General features: G+C 39.2%; 1 long non-coding RNA gene across 5 annotated transcripts in view; it reads left to right on the plus strand.

Moving 5' to 3' along the window:
* Positions 1-16,436, plus strand: part of LOC140633163 (uncharacterized) — a 241,411-nt gene that overhangs the window by 119,024 nt on the left and 105,951 nt on the right. The window contains exon 4 of one of the 5 annotated variants that reach the window (XR_012030769.1): positions 5,124-5,225. The exons of 3 other annotated variants lie outside the window; for them this stretch is intronic. This is a non-coding gene — a long non-coding RNA (uncharacterized lncRNA). The remainder of the gene's footprint in view (positions 1-5,123; positions 5,226-16,436) is intronic. One more of the 5 variants, XR_012030775.1, reaches the window with a different exon arrangement.

Raw genomic sequence — 16,436 nt, forward strand, 5'->3', positions numbered from 1 at the left:
AATCTAGCAGCAGCTATAAATAATTAAACATATCCTAGCTGGGACTTGCCAGTACATATATTACAAATTCAGAGCCTTAACAGGGACAGTAGAACAAGTGATTTATCACTGCTTTGCCTAACAACTACCAGCTGCTGGGGCTGTGCTTCTCCCTGTCTGGCTTGCTGCTGAGTCCTGAGGTCATTTGTGGCCAGAGAGCCCTGTGGTAGGGAAGAGAGACATGAGAGGCCAGAGAAACACTTGTAGTGGTTTCTCGTAACTGGTCCTAAAAATGTGCAGGTTGCAGTGAGACTTTGCATAGCTAACTCCAACTTATGTTTCAATAAGGTCCTTCAAAGTTAGAGTAAATGTGTCAGTACAGCGTTAATATTAGACAGCCACGATTACACCTACAGGAAAAGTGGGCCCCTCCTAGGAGCATGGCTCCTGCGTGCAGCAGCAGATACACCTCTTATCTTTCCTGCTTTAAAGATATAACCATTTATATTTACATAAATTCACTTCAAAATGGGAGCTCAGTTGTTACCAGATCAGACTCAAACTAGGCACTTTTGTGATAGTGCTTAATTATGATCTCAGTTTAGGATAAAAGCTTCTGATGAACTCTTATAAACTTGATTACCAATTGTGGTACCAATAGTACCTACACGAGGATTCATGTAGGTACTATTCATAAAGGTAAAGATTAAATGAATACCAATTGCCTAGAAGATGAAATTATTACCAGAGAGATAAAGAGTGTGTGTTTTCGTTTTTCTTGAGTGTGTGAAGAGAGTACTTGGATGTGTTTCATATAAGGCATAAAGTTAGGGAAGCATTCTTGAATAGATCAGGCTGGTTGGTGCTCAAAGACGTCATAAGTGACCACGGGGCCAGAGGGGCTCTGGAAGAGAGGTATTTAAAAGGCAGATACTATAGCAAATTATTACCCTGTATGTAAACAGCAAAAATTTCTTGTGGGGAAGAATTTGATCAAAGAAAAGAATGAGGAGAGAGGTGAGTAAGAGAAGGGCATGACAACAGGCTTGTGAGGGAAGAGAAGGCTGATGTTTTAAAACAAATTCAAAATGCTATGTCTCAATGATGTCCAGAACTAACCTGTACAATGGCACCAGGTGTGGTCTGTGGTGGAACTCCAGCTCCAAAATTTTCCACGAAGTCCTACTGTCTCCAGGTGAGAGGCTTGCTACCTCAGGCCTCAGGTACCAATGATGAATGGCGAATGACACTCTTGAAGGGGGCTTCTTATTAGAACAACCTACCCATGGACATCAAGACTCACTCAATGACTAATCCATTCAGGACAGCTGGTTTCTACATTATCTTCTTTGAAAATCTCTTGGGATGGGGATTCCAAAATATCTTTCTTGAGTGGTTACTCCAAGTAGAGAAATTTTTTTCTGCTTCAATTGACAATTGGTCCCACTTGTTATATTCCTCTGCAAGAAAGGGAGCTATTCATCAGTAACACTCTTACATTTGACCTTATTAAAAAGTCATTGTGTAATCATATCTGAACAATTCTATTCTCTTTGGGTGTTTCCCTAAAATTAAGAAAATTTATATTAAATGAAATGCTATGTAGTAGGTAGATAACATTTAAACACATTTATGCATCTATTTATTAATTTGACAGACATTTATTGTGTGCCTACCAAGTACGTGTAATTACAGGTGTTAGTGGAAACATCCCACTCTGGAATCAGTCACAGGGTGCTCTTGCACAAATTACTTAACTTGGTCTGGGTCTCCCCAAGTTGTAAACTGGGGAATGATCATTGTAAGAATCAAATGTTCGAATGCATAAAATGTCAAACACAGATGCTTAATTACTTTTAGATTTTAATTCAGGAACTATGGTGGGTGGAAAGGTTCAGAGAAAAATATGATTCAGACCCTGTCTCTGGGAATGCACTAACAGAGGCCAGGGAATGTGGCAGGCATGTGAGGAAGGAAGCTTTGAGGGAGAACAGACCCAGGCCAAACTTTTTCAAGAGTGATCAGGAAAGGCTCCCCTGAGGAGACTTCAGTCTGGGAGTGGGGGTGCAGGTGAAGGAACAGTGAAAGGAGTAAAGGTAGAGCTTAAAACAGCAGCTAGACATGGCCAACAAAAGTCCCTTTTGTGAGGGGACTGTTCAGGTTGTGGGCTGTTGTCACAAAACATTCCTATGAAACCAGACAATTCTCAGTTGATTGGTCAAGGACAGAGTGTGCGGAATAGCATAGTTCTCTTCCCTGGCCCCTTTCCCTGGCCAGCCATGTCTCCCAAGGCAGGCAGCAGGAAGTGAAACCATGGCTTGGGGTTCAGGGTCCTCTGAAAGGTGCTCTGTGGGACTGTGCTCTGGGACACTGTTGAAAGCTGGGAAAGATTATTTGTAAGCGAATGTCCATTGGGGGAATGGACACTGTTCTTAGATTGGGATAGACTGGACAGAGGTCCATCTTGGTGGAAGGAGCTGAGCTTGGCTCTCAAGCTTTCTGATTCCAGCCTCTCATGATCTGTTATCAAAGCCCTGGCCCGGTTGGCAGTTTCTCAGGGAGGCTGCCAGTCAGTCTGCAGCAACTCTGATTCCTGTTGAGGAGAATTTTGCATTGCACATTGTCAGAGAATAGATTCCTCAGAGACCAAAATGAGATACAGCAGGAGAAATCCTTAGAACAGCAGGCCCTGACTTGATAGAAAAAACAATGGGGTCCCTGTGAGAATAACACTCCTGGCCAGGTTCCTGATCCAAAGTCTGAGAAGGTCAATGGGGTAAATGAGGTCAATGCTGGTGCAGCTTCCTCTGCTTGGCTGGGCACCTCCCAGCTCCTCCGTGTGCCCTTTAGCACGAACGGACAATCTGAATAGGTCCACAACACTGCACCTCTTAATCTGTTTTGGAGAAGGAAATGTAGTTTATATAATTTCTGTTGTGTGCTCTTGTGTTACCATGACTCACCTTCCAGGAAACTGATATAAGGTTGTGGGTTGTGAAAGGCAGGGCAAACAACATTTCAATGGTGGTGGTGGTGATTGGTGGGGGGGGGGGGTGAGTTTGCCTGACCCATCAGCCTTGGGAGTGGGTTGAATGACTGCCAGGCTCTGGGTAACATCCTTCAAACTGAAAGGCTTGTTCCTGTCACCACAGGGCATCAACTGAGATGGATCCCACCATCCTCACTAAGCCCTTGCCTTCCCCTGGTGAAAGCCCTGCGTGTGTGCACCACCTGTCAGTGCCTATCAGATCAGAACAGAAAGGAAGCAGAAAAGGAAATGGAGGCTCAGAGAGCTGAGGATACTTGTTTGGGTTTGCAAATGTGTGGATGAAAGATTGGACCCCAGGCCTATCTTAATGCCAGAAGCTCTTGTTTTTCCCATTATTCTATACTTTATGTACTTTTAAAATTTTGAGTTCTGTGCATATGTACATGCCTTTGTTTTCTTAGAATTGAAGATATCAAGAGACATTTGGATTACAGGGGGGATTGTCCCTCAGGTATTATTTGAGAAGAGTTCCTAGCCATTTTCTATGGACCCTTCTAATTTTCTTCTTATTACCTAGTCATTTTCCCTGAGATCGAATCAGAGATAAAACAGTTCCTACCCTATTTCCATCCTCTCTAACTGTACATATCCCCAAGGTAGCCCCAGCTTCTGCTACCCATTTTTCTTATTGATGGTGCAGACTTTGCATGAAGACCCCCTCCCCTACATAGTTCCCTTCCCCAGAGTTTGCTGCTGAAGTACATTTTCAAAATAAGCCTCCAACATTACTGTGGCCTGAAGGAGCAGAGCAGTGGTGAGAACATTTTAATTCCTAATAGAGTCAGTGCCTCTAAGTTATGGTATGCATGCCAATAAAAAGTATGTAAGTTGCTACAGCTCCTGCACTCCTGCAGAGCTTGTTGCCTTTCTGGGACTGTGTGACAATGTTTGCTCCCCTTGCTGTCACTTTGCACTGCCCCAAGTTTCTTTGGAGCACGTTTCATGCTTTTCCCCTGCAGCAGTGATGGAAAGATGTCAGAGATGTCAAAGGCAATGTCTGGCAGAAGAAGGCAGCCAGGAATAAAGTGATCTCCCCAACAGTACTGGAAGATTTGGTTGGAGAACACTTAGGGTAGATGAAATAGTATTTTTTTTAATTAGATAATTATTTTAGAGAGAAGCCAAATACTTTTGTTAGGGATTAAGCCTAATTTTTAGTTCTTCAGGAGAACATATAATACCTTTTTTTTTTTTTAAATAGGTGTAATATCTAGAAAGGCCATTTTCCCAAACTAATCTCTCCAAATACATATTGCACAATTATATTAGTCAAACTTCCTCCACATTAATGCAGTAGATTAAATATATTAAATAACCTCACCAACAGTAGAAATGCAGAAGTTAATATCAGTACAATTTTTGTGAATTTCCATCATTGCATGAAATGTATAAAGCTTCTTAGTGCTCTAAGAATGAGCAGCTTACGTGGCTTGTGGGTGACTTAAGGTTACAGTCAGAATCATAATGTTGTTATTGGCATTGATTTTAGTATCACATTACTAGTGTTTCCCACCATTTGTTTTTCTTATTTCTAAAAAGGAAAATAAAGGAAAAAAACTAAATTAAAATTATTCATACAAAATTGCTCTGTGCAGACTTTGAATGTTTTTAACTTTACATGAATAAAATGATAGAAGAGACTATTCACTCTTGGTAGCCAAGAGTATTCATCTGAACAACCAATTTATATTTCTAAATGTTGAAATTCATGAAGTAAATTATTTTATTACCCTTCTAACTAAAACTCTGGACTATTTCCAAAATTAGTAAATTTATGAGGCTGAAAGTGACCTTAGACTTTGTACTTCCTCATTTACTGATGAGGAAGCAGAGACCCAATGGACCAAGCTGCCTGAAATCAAATAGCTAATTAGTGGACAAGTCAGAACTAGAACACAAATCTCTGTTCCACAAATGACTGATCCTTCTGCAACTGCTAAATAGACTTAAGCCTACGGTCATTTTGGGCAAATTGATGGTTACTTCCTTATCTTACTCTATTTTTATTGTTGTAATTTTTAAACTTGAGAATATATAAAATTGTTGGCCCTTATATAAAATTGTTGAATCTTCTTGTGTCTTTGTTCGGTGAAAGCAACAGGAGATTCCCAGTGCAAAGTTCCATGTGCTCCAGAGGATTGTGGCTTTGCATACCCACCATGCTCCATGTATCAGCAGGAGCCCAAGGAAGATTATGGTGTGTACCAGCTTGTGGTCAGTAAGTTTTATTTGGCCTAGGACCATCTGGCAAAACCACCACAGGATCCTGCAACTGCAGCACGATGTACTAAGTAAAGCCTAGACACAAAGAAGTGAAAAATGAGATCAGAAAGGTCTTGGGGGGCATCAAGGTGGCATCAATCAGGCCACAGGCTGGTTAAGAAATCTGATCCATGAATGTTTCTTTTCATAGCCAGTCTTGTGTGAGTGCTCCTGAAGGTAGGATTCAAAGAAATTCAAGGAATATTTATTTATTGGCTCCTGCTTTCAAAAACCTTATGATTTCTTGGGGAGAAATTCCTCACATATCATACCAAGTTTTGTAAGGTAGTTGTAAGTTATCTGAAGGACAGGAAAGTTCTGAATCTTTCTCTCCCTCCTAGTTCCTTTTCTCAACTGTAGAGATCACTACATTCCAAGACTCTGGTTGGCTACTTCACAAGCTTAAAACGTCAAGGATCCATGTGCCCTGTTATCTTTGTTGGAGGCCACTAGGCTCAGCCCCTTCTTGCACATCCAACTTGCTCTTGTTTGACTGGAGGCTTGGATGTTTGGGAATGTTGCTTGTAGCTGTGGTCAGTTATTTTCTGATCACAAGATTGGGATTTGGTGGAAAAAGGAAAGGTCCTGATCAGAGCCTGAGACTGAGCCCAGTGGTCTAGCCTTGGGGTGTGGGTTACAAGTCCAGATAGCAATAAAGGAGTGCTTCAGTCTCCTTAATTGGCTAGGGTTCCACGTGAAAGCACTTCTCTGGGAATTTTACCCAACAAGGGTGATGGGCAGGGCAGAATGCTAGCATTTCTCATGGTTAGCTCTAATATTGCCCATCTCATCATCCTCCATATCAGGTATCAATAAGAATAATAGTATTGAAGCAACAAAGAGACTGCTAGTTTGGGAACCATGACAACCAGCAGATGCAATTCTGGATAAAACATTTTTAACATTAGCCAAGGGCATGTTAGTACACGTAAGCAAAGATAGGATGAGAGAACATTAAAAAGTTTCTGGAGTGAAGACTTCCCTTTGACAAGAGATCATGTGCCCCCTTGAAAGCTCTACCAACACATGCATGATGGATATCTGATGGTAAGCTGATGTGGTTGGTTTGGGGTCAGAAATGTCATGAGGCCTGATGCAGCACACTTGGCCGTGTTTTGGGAAATGGTCCCTGAGACAGACAGCAACTGGATTTAGAATGAATTTGTTTAACTAAGAAACATTTGCTCTGGGAATCCAGGATTCAGGACGACAATCATAAGGAGAGAACAAAACCACATTTGAAAGAGTTGGATTTGTGATGTCTGGTACTTTAACACCCCTACTACCACTAACAGCTTTCTTTCAACTGGGCTGTTGAACTGGTAGCCACAGTAAGTTTGACAGATGACGTTTATATGCCTCTACACTGGACCTGCTTTGGGGGGCTGGGGGCTGATATTAAATGTGCCAAAGCAGGTTCCCAAATAAAGCACGGAGTTCTTAACATTTGTAGGCTCTTTCCTGAGGTCTTTTGGTCTATGGTAAACTTGGAAGAACTCAAGCTGGCACTATTGTGTGAAATTCAGTGTAAAAAAATTCGTATAGTTATAATGAAATGTGGAAACCCTACAGAATATGCAGGTGCACTTTTAACTCTACTGTATCCATGTGAAAATCTGTAATAGAACCTGCAAGGATAACGTCCTTGAATACTTGTGCTATTTTGTTTTTTAAACAACTTTGCAATTGATTCATTTATTTGGTATTTGGGGGTGAGGAGATAGAATAGAACAAGGATTGAGGGCAGGGAAAGGGAAGAATGATCAGTGAAAGGGAAGGGAAAGGTTGCCTCAACAATTCCTTGCTAAAAAATGGTGATTGACAGTGATTGATCTAATTTGGTGAATGATGGTGATTGACCTAATTTGACCTTTAAGGTGGCTAAATAACATAGCCAAGATAAACTTGTATAAATGATATCCTATTTGAATTATATTGAATACTTGGATCATATATTTAGAAAAATCATATTACTCTTTAATTTTTGCTTGAATCTTAACAAAACCTTTTCTGAGCACCCTCGCCAGAAATTTTTTTAGTCCTCTTTACATGTTTTGACTGTATTATTCACTTGAAACTAATCTCATGGACTTTATATCACATAATTATTTTCATGGGCATACATGTCTCATATCTCCCAATAGACGTTTTTCTTAGGGAAGGAGGGACCATGCTTCAAACATTTTCCTCATGTGTTTCCTGCACTGTGTTCTGTGCAGTAGGTGCTTAATGAGCTTTTGCCAGGAGCCTGATATTTGGAAAGTTTGGCTGATTTTCAAGGCTCCACATTTTAATGGTACTGACAGAAAACCAAATCTTTAGACTCCAGTTATATATTTCATTGTCCTGACTTAATTTTAATAAGACATTGACTTATTGTCCAATGTCTTATTTTCTCTTTTCTAATATGGATTGTAATTAACTCATGCACATGTTTTTGAAGAATAATAAATCCATAAAATCTGACAACCAAATGCAAGTACAAAGATGCATCTTTTTTTGCAGTTCTTTTTTTAATTTAAATTCAATTTGCCAACATATACTACATCATTAGTTTCAGATGTAGTTTTCAATAATTCATAGTTGTATATAACACCCAGTGCTCATCCCATCATCTGCCCTCTATAATGCCCATCACCCATCCCCACCAGCCACCTCCCCTCCAGCAACCCTCAGTTTGTTTCCCAGAGTTAAGAGTCTCTCATGGTTTGTCAAAGATCTATCTTTAAATTAAGATAATATTAATAGAGATTGATAAAATTTACCAGCTAATAGTGATGTGGAAGTGATAACGGTTAAAAGTCACAGTTTTAAGTGCTATAAGTTCTTGGCATGTATAAATGTTTTTGCAAGCCAGATTTCTAATGACCAATGGAAAATGATTTGGATAAAATAGAATTTTGTGGATAATTCTGAGGTATAAGAGAAATTTTAAAAATGTGGAGGACTTATAATAGGAATCTTTTTTTTTAAGATTTTATTTATTTATTCATGAGAGACACACACACACACAGAGAGAGAGAGAGAGAGAGAGAGGGAGAGAGAGAGAGAGAGAGAGGCAGAGACACAGGTAGAGGGAGAAGCAGGCTCCGTGCAGGGAGCCTGATGTGGGACTTGATCCCAGGTCTCCAGGATCACACCCTGGGCTAAAGCTGGTGCTAAACTGCTGAGCCACCTGGACTGCCCATAAAGATAATTTTTAGTATGTATGTCTTCTTCAGAGTAGGTTTGTGCTTTTTTTTTTTTTTTAAGATTTATTTATTTATGATAGACATAGAGAGAGAGAGAGAGAGAGAGAGAGAGAGAGACAGAGACACAGGCAGAGGGAGAAGCAGGCTCCATGCCGGGAGCCTGACGTGGGATTTGATCCCGGGTCTCCAGGATCGTGCCCTGGGCCAAAGGCAGGCGCCAAACCGCTGAGCCACCCAGGGATCCCCAGGTTTGTGCTTTTGATGTATTATAGGAATTATTGCTGGAAATTTATGGCTGTGTTCTCTGGAGTTTTGTTCACATTTAAAGTCTACACTCTAACATTCACAATTATATTCCTGGGGCCCTTCAATTTGGACTGGTTGTTATTTAGTCCTTTTATACTATCATCAGTCTTGAACTTTATGGTTTGAAACTCTCCTATTTTTGGACTCCTTATCTTTGTTGTCTTCATTTGTAATATTTGGAAGTGTGTGTGAAAGTTAATATTTTTGAGTCCTCAACCATATGAGTATATCTTTATTTTGTTATCATATAAACTTGATAATTTGTTTATAGGTATCTAGGCTAAAAATAATTTTCTCCAAGATATTTTAGGCATTAACCCTAATTATTTCTCATTATTTCTCTATTGCTCATTATTTCTATTGAGAATTCTGATTCTTTTACTTTAAATGTAATCCATTGCTTAGATCTAGAAGCTTTCAGGGAATCTCCATATTTGGTTTTCTGACCTGTTATGCTGGACATTTGTTAGCTCCTTTAATCTGGAGACCTATATCCTTTAATTTTGGAAACTTTCCTGTACTGTTTCTCTGAAAATTTTATTCCATCTCTTTTTTTTGTTGTTGTTATTGTTGTTTCTTTCCATTTACTCTTTCTGAAATTCATATTTTTTTGGAAGTTTGGTCACTGGGATTCAAATATTATTCTTTTCTCACATATTTTATTTCTTTGTGAGAATATAAGTTGTATGAGGGCAGAACTTTTGTTTATTTCATATTCCTCCTACCTGGAACAATATCTAGGACAGGGAGATACACAATAAAGGTTTATTTGATGTTCCCTTTCTGTTCTGTATCTAATTGACTTCTTCCATTTCCACTTAACTGTTAGGTTTGTATGCCTTTTATAATTTTACTTTTCAAGAATTTTTGTTTTCTGATTTTTCATTTACTGTAACGTCTTGATGACATTTCATTGATGTAATATAATGCTCTGTATTTCTCTGAGGATGTTCGTGTTTTTAAAGTATCTTTCAGCTGCATTCTCTCTATTTGCCTCATTTGTCTTTATTCTCTTCCTCTTTTGGGCTTTTTTTTTTTTTTTTTTACACATCTGTGAACTTGGGTAGGATTGCCAGCTGGGAGGCTTCACTTTGGGTAACTAGTAGGGAGCTGGATTTTTCATTGGATGAATTTAACGGATCAGATTCAGAGGCCTTTTCTCTATAGCTATTCAATTTCTGCTGAAATTTCCGGCAACTAGAGGGCTGCCTTTGTCAGGGGCCAAGGGTCTGATCATGCTGTGTGCATGTTTGAATGAATACTCCTGTAGCCCATGATGCACTTCTGCTCTCTATTAAGGCTCATGCTTCCAGATCCCAGGTTTCCCTCATTTAGCTTTTTCAGGAGGAAAAAATCCTCCATTTTCCTGCTCAAGTGTGGTGGGGTGAATTGGGGAGGCGCTTGGGTATATGTGTCCTGGGCAGAGGGTGGAGGATGAAGCCTTAATACTGCTTTTCCAATACCTGCATCTCCTTGAGGCTCTGTTGAACAAGGTAACTTATTTCCAAATGGTGTGGCTAACTATGTGCCCTTTAGGTTGTGGCTTTGGCTGCTTTGCAAAGGCAGGTTTTGCTCTTCTGTACAGGCTGCCATATAAAATTTGTCAAGATTTTTCATCCACTAACGTCCCCTCTCCTGCTTGATTTTGAGTATTATCTTTCTCATTTAAAATTTTCATTTTCACAGAATTTGCAGAAGATGAGGAATAAGCTTCTATACCTTATGCACCATTCTTACATGTCAGAAAGACAACCTCTGTCTTAAACTTTAAATCCAAATGTTTGAGAACATTCATCTGATTTTGATGGTTATAAAACATGTTTTGTTTCTTCTTGGTATGTAGAATGTACAGGTAACAACAATGCCGTATTGAGCATCCTGTAAGGTGAGGCCAGGACTGTCTAGAGGGCTTTGACAGATTTTCAGAAACTTAGAATTATTCTGAGAAGATATCTTTCTACTCTGGCAGTGTTTTGGTAAACATAAAAAGGAATAGCTTAGTAGATTGCCTCTGGAGATAATATATACATATATAATATATATAAAAAATATATATAGCATTTAGCTCTTGCCCACAAAGGTAAAACACAGGAAAGTAATTACTAACAAAACGAAAATGTCACTGTAGCTTTATTAAAGATACCTTATTTGGAAATTGTCATTTGAAAATATATTTTAGTATAATCAAGGGAAACAACCCTTAGCAAATATCTTATATATTGAGAAGTAAAAATATTTTGTAAAAATAGAATATTAAGTTAAGATATTTAAACTAACTGCTAGTTAGCCATTTAAAAAAAATATCTTCCCTGCCTTTTGGGTTGGCTGGTGTCAATTGATCTGAAAAATCCGACTGTTTTTTCCTGGAAAATCTTGGGGAAGTTGAGCAGTATACTTTATGGCTCTTGGGATCAAAATTGAAAGTGCAGAAACATTATGTTAGTTTGGGGTTATGGAGCATTATTATTTTCCCCTGAGGAAAAAAGGCTGAGAGAAAGGAATGAGACTCCACTTCTGGTCTGGGCTATGCCACTGACAACCTCATGAACTTAAGTCGGGATAACTGATCTTCCTGTGCCTTAGTTTTCCATCTAAAACTCCATGTGTGATCATAGAGAGGGAATAATAAAATTGCTCTAGTCTACCTTCGTAAAACTGTGTGAAGTTCAAATTACAAGTATTCTGAGAAGTGTAAAATCTAATACAAATACAGGTATAATTTAAATTTAATTGAATATGTAAAATATTCCTATTTATTTGCCAGAGAGGAAGTATAGTATAGGGGACTGAGCTTGACTTCTTGCTCTTTTACTAAATACTGTTCAACTTCAGGTAACTCACTTGACTTCTCTGTGCCTCTGATTCCTTATTTACCCAGTAAGGAAGATGACAATGCATGAGACATGAGGTTATTGTAAGACTCAAATAATTGTAAGCCCTCAGGACAAGGCAAGTACAGAGGAAGCACTAACAGCTAGATACTTCTTATTACTAGGGATAATTATAAGCTAATAATTATGATGTCAAAATCTCTAAGTAAAATTCAATATTTGCATTCCACTGAAGCTGAATATCTTACATTGATTACAAAGGGGGAGAATTTTTAAATCTGGTGTTGAGTTAATGACCATGTAAAAATGAAGAAGTTTGTTCTAATTGTTTTTTTTTTAAGATTTTATTTATTTATTTATTCATGAGAGACAGAGAGAGAGAGAGAGGCAGAGACATAGGCAGAGGGAGCAGCAGGCTCCTCGCAGGTACCCCGATGTGGGACTTGATCACCAGACCTCAGGGTCATGCCCTGAGCCAAAGGCAGATGCCCAACCGCTGAGCCACCCAGGCATCCCAGTTTGTTCTAATTGTAAGATAATTAAGTCAGTTTTATGCTTAAGAATCAAACTCTTCTGATTCAACAGAGTATCAGTCAATCTTGCCATCATCATGCCTTGATTTTTTCCTCAGCTTTAGAGCCCCAACATGGTGGTCAAATTCTCTTTTCACATTATACTGTCTTTCCCCAGGTGATGTCATTTAAACTTGTGTTGGCTAACTTTTCTATAGATGGCTAAGTAATAAATATTTTAGGCTGCATGGATGGTAAATTGTCTGTTGCTGATACTCAACTCTGCCATTGTAGTAAGAAAAAAGCTACAGATGTTAGGTGAACAAATGATCTTGGCTGTATTCCAATAAATATTTATTTACAAGAACTATGGCTTGTAGGGCTGTAGTTTGCTGGTGTCTGATCTAAACTCATGGCTTCAGTTACCACCTATCTATAAACAACTCTCTGTATCTCCACCCCAGAATTTCCTTCTGTGCTCCAGACTGGTATGTCTGATGACTTGAACATCTCACAGGGACTGCATCTTCAAAATCTCCAAAAACAAACTTGTGGCTCTCTTATATCCAGGCCCACTCCATACAGCATTCCTGTCTTAGTGCCTAGAGCTGGGAAGTAGAAAGTTCCTGTTATGAGTAGCTGTGAGGTGTTGAAGTTTACTCCAATAGACCCTCGGGCCAGGCTGCATGGGCTCAACTGTCAGCTCTTTACTACTACTCTTGATGGTAGGTGTTATGTTACAGTGCTTTCTTATGGTTACTATTACTTTTTCACATTCATTCATAGAGGATCAATCAAGGAGTCTTGAGGTTTTACTCTTTTACAAATCTCTTGCATCTGTACGTTTATGGATTTAATTTTTCTCTGCTAACACCATAGTTTGAATTAAGATCACTTCTGTTGAGACCACCTCTAGCCTAGTTTACCGCATGAACTTTTTGTTTTTGCTCACAATATTCTCCCTGTGTTTACTCTTGCAGTAGTCCAGTTCATTCTCTGCAGTGCTCCCAGAGGAATCTTTCAGAAATGCAAATCAGGGATGCCTGGGTGGCTCAGCGGTTGAGTGTCTGTCTTTGGCTCAGGGCATGATCCTGGGGTCCTGGGAGTCCCACATCTGGCTCCCCTCAGGGAACCTGCTTCTCCTTCTGCCTATGTCTCTGCCTCTCTTTCTCTCTCTGTCTCTCAGAATAAATAAAAAAATCTTTAAAGAAATACAAATCATTTCATATTATGTACCTTTTAAAAATGCTCCAGTGATTTTCCAATGCTTTTGGGATAAAAACCACCATCCTACAGGCTCAAACTGATGGCCCCTACCTATCTCTCCAGCCTTATCTCTCATTTCCTCCTGGTACCGATGGGTGCCCCTGTTCCCACTATTCCTGACTTATGCTTTCTAGCTACTGTGGTCTTTCATTGCTTCTTCACCCTCCAGGGTCTTTGCACATGCTGTCCTATCTGCTTGAAATGCTCTTCCTTGCCCAGCTTTACCTAGTTAATTCCTCCTATACTCATACACGCATATAACACCTTGCATTTCCCTTCATGTCACAATATTACATGATTTGTTATGTTTCTTGTTTAAAATTGTCTCTAGCACTACAATGATACTCTTTAAGTATAGAACCATGTGGCTCTTATTTATTACTGATTTCTCAGTATCTAGCAGAGTGATTTTGCTCAATAAATATTTGTTGAAAAAATGGCCTAGTATTTTATTTTATTTTTTTAAGGATATAAGTATTTTATTTTACATATATTTTTTATTGAAGCTCTATTTGCAAACATATAGTATAACACCAGTGCTCATCCCATCAAGTGCCCCCCTTAGTGCCTGTCACCCAGTCACCCTGGCCTAGTATTTTACCCCAGTAATTTGCCTAAAATCTCAATGCCTCAGCTAAGTGTTGACTTAAATATTTTGTATTTGCATGGCGTTTTATATTTTATAAAATACTCACATATATTAAATCAAAATAGCTTGGGGGATTCGATATGACAATTATGATTATTTTGATTCTCTGTATAAGAAAATATAGTTAGGTCACATAATTAATGAGAGAAGAAACATAAGTTTTGTGAGATTCTGCTGTTTTCTTGGATGTCAGGACAAAGTATGGTCAAGCGTACCTCTTAGGATGAGCCAGAGCCTCAGTTAGAGGGAATGTGATATGCCAGTGCCCTGAGATTTCAGTGGCATAAAGGAGCTAGGGAAACTGTCTATTGAACCAATAGTGACTGTGCACTAGCTACATGTGGTGTCCAGTGTTTGGTGCTGTGGGATTCAACGGTTATATGACTTGGTCTCTGCTCTCAATAAACTTGAAAAATCAAAAGCAAAGCATATCAGAATACATTTAACAATATAATTATACTGTATTTTATATGCTAAATGAGGTACACAATACCACATGCTATTGGTGTTTTGAAAAATGTAAACATTAGCACAACTTTTACAATAATGAAGAGATAGTTAGGTGGAAGAGACAAATTTCTTCATTGAAAGTTGATCTTTAGGAACCTACCACATGTGAAGCCTTTATCTAGGCACTGGGGATGCAGCGGTGAATAAAAAAGGCACTGTTCCTTCTCTTATGGATATGTGAAGAGAGGAAAATAGCAAGTCATATTCCAGAGACAGTGAATGGATTGATCACTTTGCCTAGATAGAACTGCACTTTCCAATATGGTGCAACTAGCTACATGTGGTTGCCTGAATTTAAGTCCATTAAAATAAAATAAGATAAAATAGCAAAAAGCTCAGTTCCTCAGTCACATCAGCCACACTTCAAGTGCTCAATAACTATATATGGCCAGTAGCTACCATATTGGACAGAAGAGATATAGAACATTTCCATCATCATAGAAACTGTTGTTGGATTACGCTATCCTAGAATGTAATATTTAGGTTGAAAGCAGTCTTTAAGATGAATAACTTGGTCTCAATAAATAGACAAGATTTGGGGGAGGAGATGCTTAACCCAGGGAGGAGGGATCTTAACAAGGACAGTGGCTGTAGGAATGTAGAATGCTCTTGCAGAAGGCAAGATGGGCAGAGTCACAGGTGAAGCTGCAGCCAGTTATGAATTACTCTGAGTTTCTAGCCTGAGGGACCACAGAATGAAGCTGCCTTAAACAGGCACTGGGGAGTTAAGAGAAGGAACAATTTTAAGAGCCATATAATAAGAACAGTTTTAGACAGGGTTCAAAACAAACAAGAAAGTAAGTAAAGGTGTTTAACAAACAGTGGATGATAAGAAATTGGAGAGAGAGCATCTATTTTGTCAGGGATAACTGGCTTCTTATGAGTTAGACAAAGTGTTAGACAAGACTGTGTACAACATTCTCAACCTAACTTGCATGAGTTTCTAGCTCCACTGGTGTTAAACATATAGTATTTTAAGATCTGGGCTTGGAAAAAAAAAATTGAGCGTCAGTTTTCAAACCTGAAAATAAGAGTTAAAATGATGTTTTTGAGTTTTTATCAAGATTAAGTGGGTTGTTAAGTGCCCAGCACAACAGTTACTGGCCCTGAACGGGCAATCCATACTATAGTACTCTCCTTCTCTAGTGTCGGTGCTGACAACATCAAATCCCTGATGAATATTTCATAATTCAGTGGGATTCCATAGTTGTGTCTCCTGTGGAGCTGAGGCAAGCCTGAGTGACACTGTGCTCTCCTTCCTGATGGGAGTGACAGCAGCTTCCCACCAACCAGAGAAGCAGCAGGGAGCAAAGAGTGAGCATTAGGCTGGGGTCAGTGTCCTGGTGGTGTGGCCTGGCCACTTGGTAGTTTGACATCCATGAAATGAGAAGGTTGAAATGACTGACTGGGATCCCCTCTGATCTAGATTCTGTAACCTCAGACCTCAGACTCAGGAAGGATCTCACCTTCACTTTCCGAGTGTCAACTGTCAGATGGGCCTTACTTGGATTTGAGATTAAGAAGGCAGAAATGCTCCTAATACAATAAAAAAGACATGTATTCATCTAGTTGACGAGAATCAATGTAGAGTAAGAGTTGGCCCATTTGACCTTGTAAAGGTCATAGTTGTGGCCTCTGTTCATGGAATTCCTAATGTGAGTACTAATGAGTCCTTTTGAAATTAGAGCCTGTAGAGTCTTTATGCCACCTTTGACTCAAGTGGCCTCTTTGATCCCATGGTAAATGACAAAGGTAGAATGAATGTGAGGAAGTGAAATGAGGCACAAAGGACCACAGAGGCAATATAGCTTGGAACACCATCCTCCCACACAGAATCTGGACTTTTATCCTAAAGTCCAGGAATTCAAATTATATTGGGGA

Source organism: Canis lupus, chromosome 5 (assembly GCF_048164855.1).
Source record: "Canis lupus baileyi chromosome 5, mCanLup2.hap1, whole genome shotgun sequence".
Taxonomy (NCBI): domain Eukaryota; kingdom Metazoa; phylum Chordata; class Mammalia; order Carnivora; family Canidae; genus Canis; species Canis lupus.